Here is a 5,804-nt window from a genome sequence, read left to right as displayed (position 1 = left end):
AGTGGACAGAAAGGGACTATCGTACCAAGTTGGGAGCTGAGCACAGTACCACATGAGCCACAGGGTTCTGGCCCCAGGGTGGCCCCGACCAGTAGTGGCCAGAGCAGACTCCAGGACAGTGAGTCACCAGCAGCTGTAGTGGTTTCCAGAGTTCTCAATCCATAAATGCCAAAGATAAAGTAAAAGGTCAGGGTGTAACTCTGTTGGAATGGGGGAGGGGGAGGTTGGGGGGGGGGGGCTGAAGAGCTCAGTCCAGCCCCTGCCCCCAGGGAGAGAAGCAGCCCTATAGAGCTCCTGACCTGCAGATCATAGCGAGATCAAGCAACCATTCAGAAGGTAATGGCTCTTGCTTTAACCTGCTTGGATCTGGATTGTGGTCTTGGGTGGTGGTCCTGAGGTGTGTGGCCAGTGAGCCAGAGCTTGTGGGGGCTGTAGAGAAGGCACCTGACTAATAGCTCCAGCAGCTGTGAAAACCCTAGCGATTTGGGACAAAGCTCTCTCCATTCTGAAAGCAGAGTTCTACCATGGCAAAGAGCTCAAAAGCCAAGTAATTGGCTGGCAATATGAGCAAGAGAAGGAAGCACAAACAGACCACATAATCCTTTTTTGGGGACAAAAAGGATCAAGGCATGGAGCGGGAGGAAGACAGAGAAGTCAGAACTCCGGCATCAAAAGCCTCCAAGAAAAATATGAATTGATTGCAAGCCATGGAGGAGCTCAAGAAGGATAAATAAATAATATTTATTATATTTTATAATATAAATCAAGTAAGAGAAGTGGAGGAAAAATTTGGAAGAGAAATTAGAATGGTGCAAGAAAATCATGAAAAGTGAGTCAACAACTTGCTAAAGGAGACCCAAAAATACACTGAAGAAAATAACACCTTAAAAAATAGACCAACCCAAATGGCAAAAGAGGCCCAAAAGGCCAATGAGGAGAAGAATGCCTTAAAAAGCTGAATTTGCCAGATGGAAAAGGAATTTCAAAAACTCACTGAAGAGAATAACTCCTTCAAAATTAGATTGGAGCAATTGGAAGCTAGTGACTTTATGAGAAATCAAGATACTATAATACAGATCCAAACAAATGAAAAAATAGATGGCAATGTGAAATACCTCATTAGATAAACCACTGACCTGGAAAATAGATCCAGGAGAGATCATTTAAAATTATTGGACTACCTGAAAGCCATGATCAAAAAAAAGATCCTAGACACCATATTTCAAGAAATTATCAAGCAAAATTTCCCTGATATTCCAGAACCAGAGGGCAAAATATAAATTGAAAGAATTCACTGATCACCTCTTGAAAAAGATCCCAAAAAGAAGACTCCTAGGAATATGATAACCAAATTTCAGATTTCCCAGGTCAAGGAGAAAATACTGCAAGGGGTCAAGAAGAAACAATTTGAGTATTGTGGAAACACAATCAGGATAACACAAGACCTAGCAGCTTCTAGATTAAGGGATTGAAGGGCTTGGAATATGATATTCCAGAGGTCAAAGGAGCTAGGACTAAAACCAAGAACCACCTACCCAGCAAAACTGAGTATAATGCTACAGGGGATAATATGGTCATTCAACAAAATAGAAGATTTTCAAGCATTCTTTTTTTTTTTTTTGCTTTTTGGAGGGCAGTTGAGGTTAAGTGACTTGCCCAAGGTCACACGGCTAGTTTTTGTGTTAAGTGTCTCAGGCCAGATTTGAATTCAGGTCCTCCTGACTCCAGGGCCAGTGCTCTACTCACTGCACCACTTAGCTGCTTTTTTCAAGCATTCTTGATGAAAAAAAAACAGAGCTAAACAGAAAATGTGACTTTCAACTACAAGAAGCAAGAGAAGCATGAGAAGGTAAATGGGAAAAAGAAATCATAAGGAACTTATTAAAGTTGAACTATTTACATTCCTACATGGAAAAAACGATCATTGTAACTCATAAGACTTTTCTCAGCATGAGGATAGTTGAAAGGAATATGTGTGTGTGTGTGTATATATATATATATATATGTATACACATATATGTGAATGTGGGCATATGTATACATAGAGGGCACAGGATGAGTTGAATATGAAGGGATGATATTTAAAAAATAAAATTAAGAGGTGAGAGAGGAATTTATTGGGAGAAGGAGAAAGGGAGAGATAGGTTAGGGTAAATTATCTCATATAAAGGAGGCAAGAGAACACTGTTACAATGGAGGGAAAGAGCAGGAAGGTGAAAGGGAATGGGACAACCTTATTCTCATTGAATTTGGCTTAAGGAGGTAATAACATACACACTCAATTGGGTGTCTTACCCTACAGAAAAATAGGGGGGTAGGGGATAAGAGGAGGGATGATAGAAGAGAGGGCAGATTTGGGGAGAGGGTAGTTAGAAGCAAACATTTTTGGAAAGGGATAGGGTCAAAGGAGAATATAGAATAAGTGGGGGTGGGATAGGATGGAGGGAAATATAGTTAGTCTTTCACAATATAATTACTATGGAAATGATCTGGGTAACTACACATGTACAACCTATATTGTTTATCTTCCCAGTGGATGTGGGTGAAGAGGGAAGAAGGGAAAAAATATGGAACTCAAAGTTTTTAAAACAAATGTTTAAAAAATGTGTTTTTTTACATGCAACTGGGAAATAAGATATACAGGCACTGGGGTATAGAAATCCATCTTGCCCCACTAGAAAGTTCGGGGGTGATGGGGGAGGATTTAAGAGAGAACAGATTGGGGGAAGGGGTATTCAGTAGGCTTGCTATTTTGGGGTGGGGGTAGGGGAAAGACAGGGAGAAAAAATTGTAACTCAAAATCTTGTGGAAATGAATGTTGAAAACTAAAAATAAGTAAATATATTTAAAATTTTTTTAAAAAAAGACAGGAGATGACTAATTACCTGTAAGAGTAATTCAGCAGTTATTTCTGAGTTAAATGCCTTTGAATAGTCAGAACACTGACTTATTTTTCAGTTTAAGTTTGTTGTTATTGTTGTTTGTCCCTTGTGCTTGAAGAGGACCACAATGACATCATGATGTCAGGGTCAATGTATGATGTGTGTCACTGTGGATGATCATACCAATATGAGCTTGGAAAGATTTATCACAGGATAAATTTGACCATTTGAGAAAGAGATGTCTCTAAATTTGGGCATCTCACATTCCTTTTGAGCTACTGCAATTCTCCTTGGCTTATAGAGCACAGCACCTTCTTTGATGTGGGTACACCATCCCAGATGATCCCGTCCCAGTATCTCTCATGTCTCACAACTGATACCAAATTTCTTTGGAGACACCTTGTGAGTCTCCTTGTATGCTTCTTCTGACCACCATATGAGTGCCTGCCTTGTGTGAGTTCTCCACAAAATATAGTCTTTTAGGCAAATGTACATTTGGCATTCAAACAATGTGACCCATTCATTAGAGTTGTGCTCTCTAAAGTAGAGTTTGAATGGTTGGCAGTTAAGAAGAGAAAGGACCTCAGTGTCCAATACCTTATCTTGCCAAGTGATCTTCAGTCTCTTCCTAAGACAATTCAAATGGAAGCAATTCAGTTTCCTGGCCTGCTGCTGGTAGACTGTCCATTTCACAGGCATACAACAATGGGGTCAGCACAATGACTCTGTAGACCTTCCGTCTGGTAAGCAGCCTAATACTTCTTCTCATCCACACACTCTTTTGGAGCCTCCCAAATGCTGAGCTAGTTGTGGTAATGCATGCATCAACCTCCTCATCTCCGTGTACATCCTCAGGAAATGTGAACTTATTCACAGCATTCAGAATTTTTCCATTTGCTGTAACCAACCAATGGTTCCATGTATGGATGGTGTGGTGCTAACTGGTGGAGAGCTTCTGTTTTTTGTTTTGTTTTTTGTTTTTTGGTATTAATCATTAGGTCAAAATTAGCACAAGCAACAGAGAATTGATCTATACTTTGCTGTATCTCAGTCTAAAAGGCAACATTGCGTGCACAATTGTCTGTGCACAAAAAGTTGCACATCAACTCTACCTCTACTTTAGTCTTGGCTTGTAGCCTTTTCAAATTAAATAAATCACCATCAGTGCAGTAGTTGACCTTAATGCCATTTTCATCCTTGTTGAAGGTGCCAGACAACTTTGCTGAAAACTTCATGCTAAAAAGCATGGGAGCAAGTACACAGCCCTGCTTCACTCCACTGGTGACCAGGAAAGTGCAAGAACAACATCCGTTATCAACCAGATTTCACCATGATCTTCCACAGGCTCTCACAACTGACAGTATCAAAGGCCTTGGTCAGATTGACAAAGGTTGTATACAGACTTCTGTTCTGCTCCTGGCATTTCTCCTATAGTTTTCTGGAAGTAAACATCATGTTGACTGTTCCTCAGTCCTTTCTGAAGCCACAATGACTCTCAAGTAGATGAACCATCTTCCAGAAGAAGGATCAGCTGATTAAGCAAGACTAACGCAAGAATCTTGCCTGCAATTGTCACAATCTATTTCTTCTCTTTTTCTCTTTCTTCTAGTTCCATGTTGATTTTGACTGTTTATTAGTCCAATTAGTCAAAATCAACATCACACTAGAAGAAAGAAAAAGAGAGAAGATATAAGGAAAGTAGCAGGGTACAATGGACAAAGTCCTGGCTCTGGAGTTGGAATTGCGAGGTTCAAAGCCTCCCTATGAAGTTGACTAAATGTGTGACCTTAGGTTAGCAACTTAAACCTCCTAAGATTCAATTTCCTTTTGTTTAAAAAATATTAAAAGGTTAGACTAGACAAGTTTTGAAGTCTCATAATTCTGATATACCATGAAATTGAGTCAACACCAACTTAATTTATTTAAACTAATACTGATACTGAAAAAATGATGAGATGGATAAAAGAATGGACATTGTATCTAATATAAAGATCCCACTACACTTATAGCTTATTAATTTTTGTAATAAAAAAATATTGCATTACAATGAAATTATTTACATGCATATTTCAGCTTTATACAAAATTCCTTGAAAGATAGAACTAGAGAGATAATCTTGTTCCATGAACTCCTAGGCATAAAATGGAGGTGTATACTCACCAGAGGTGTTTGCCATTGTCATGGAGGATGATCAGTACAGATTCCAAATGAAAAAGTTATTTCAGTTAGACAATGATGTCCTCCAGATATTCCTGTTTGCAGATGACATTGTGCTAATTCTATCAAGTCTAAGAGCATTACATAGCCTCCTAAGCAAGATATATGATGACTCAAAAGAGTTCAGGTTAACAATCCATACTGGAAAAACCAAATGGAAGAAGAATGGTTATTATCCAAACTATAATAATAAAGATAGAAGTGGGGACTAGCCCTGTGATTTCACTGGCCTATGCAATTCTCAGATGAATGTCTGCTTATTTCCTCCTAATTACCCTCATTGAGAATGACCTCAATTTACAAGACATGACTCTCTTGAAGATTTTGTATTAGATGGGAGAGTAGGCACACAGGGCTCATTATTAACTTTCTCTCAGTTTCCATTTTTAGGTATTAATGGGATTCGATATTTTTATACATTTTATCCCTTCCCTTCATCCAGACACCTTGTATATCAGCCCCTCAATAATCTCCCAATTGTATCACCTATAACAGGGGTCTTCTTTATATATACTTAGTCTAATCCAGCAGCTTTTCCCCTCTTTGTTCTGTTTGATATAATTTCCTTTTTTTTTTTTAAAGCAATCGGAGTTAAGTAGCTCCAGCTCATTTTACAGATGAAGAAACTGAGACAAACAGGGTTAAGTGACTTGCCAAGTGTATCAGCAATGCCATATTCACAATGCCTATAGAGATTATAAATAT

This window comes from Petaurus breviceps, unplaced genomic scaffold, assembly GCF_028583685.1.
Source record: "Petaurus breviceps papuanus isolate PSGF00001 unplaced genomic scaffold, PetGlider_PUasm1.0 172, whole genome shotgun sequence".
Taxonomy (NCBI): Eukaryota; Metazoa; Chordata; class Mammalia; order Diprotodontia; family Petauridae; genus Petaurus; species Petaurus breviceps.
This window is presented reverse-complemented; position numbering follows the sequence as displayed.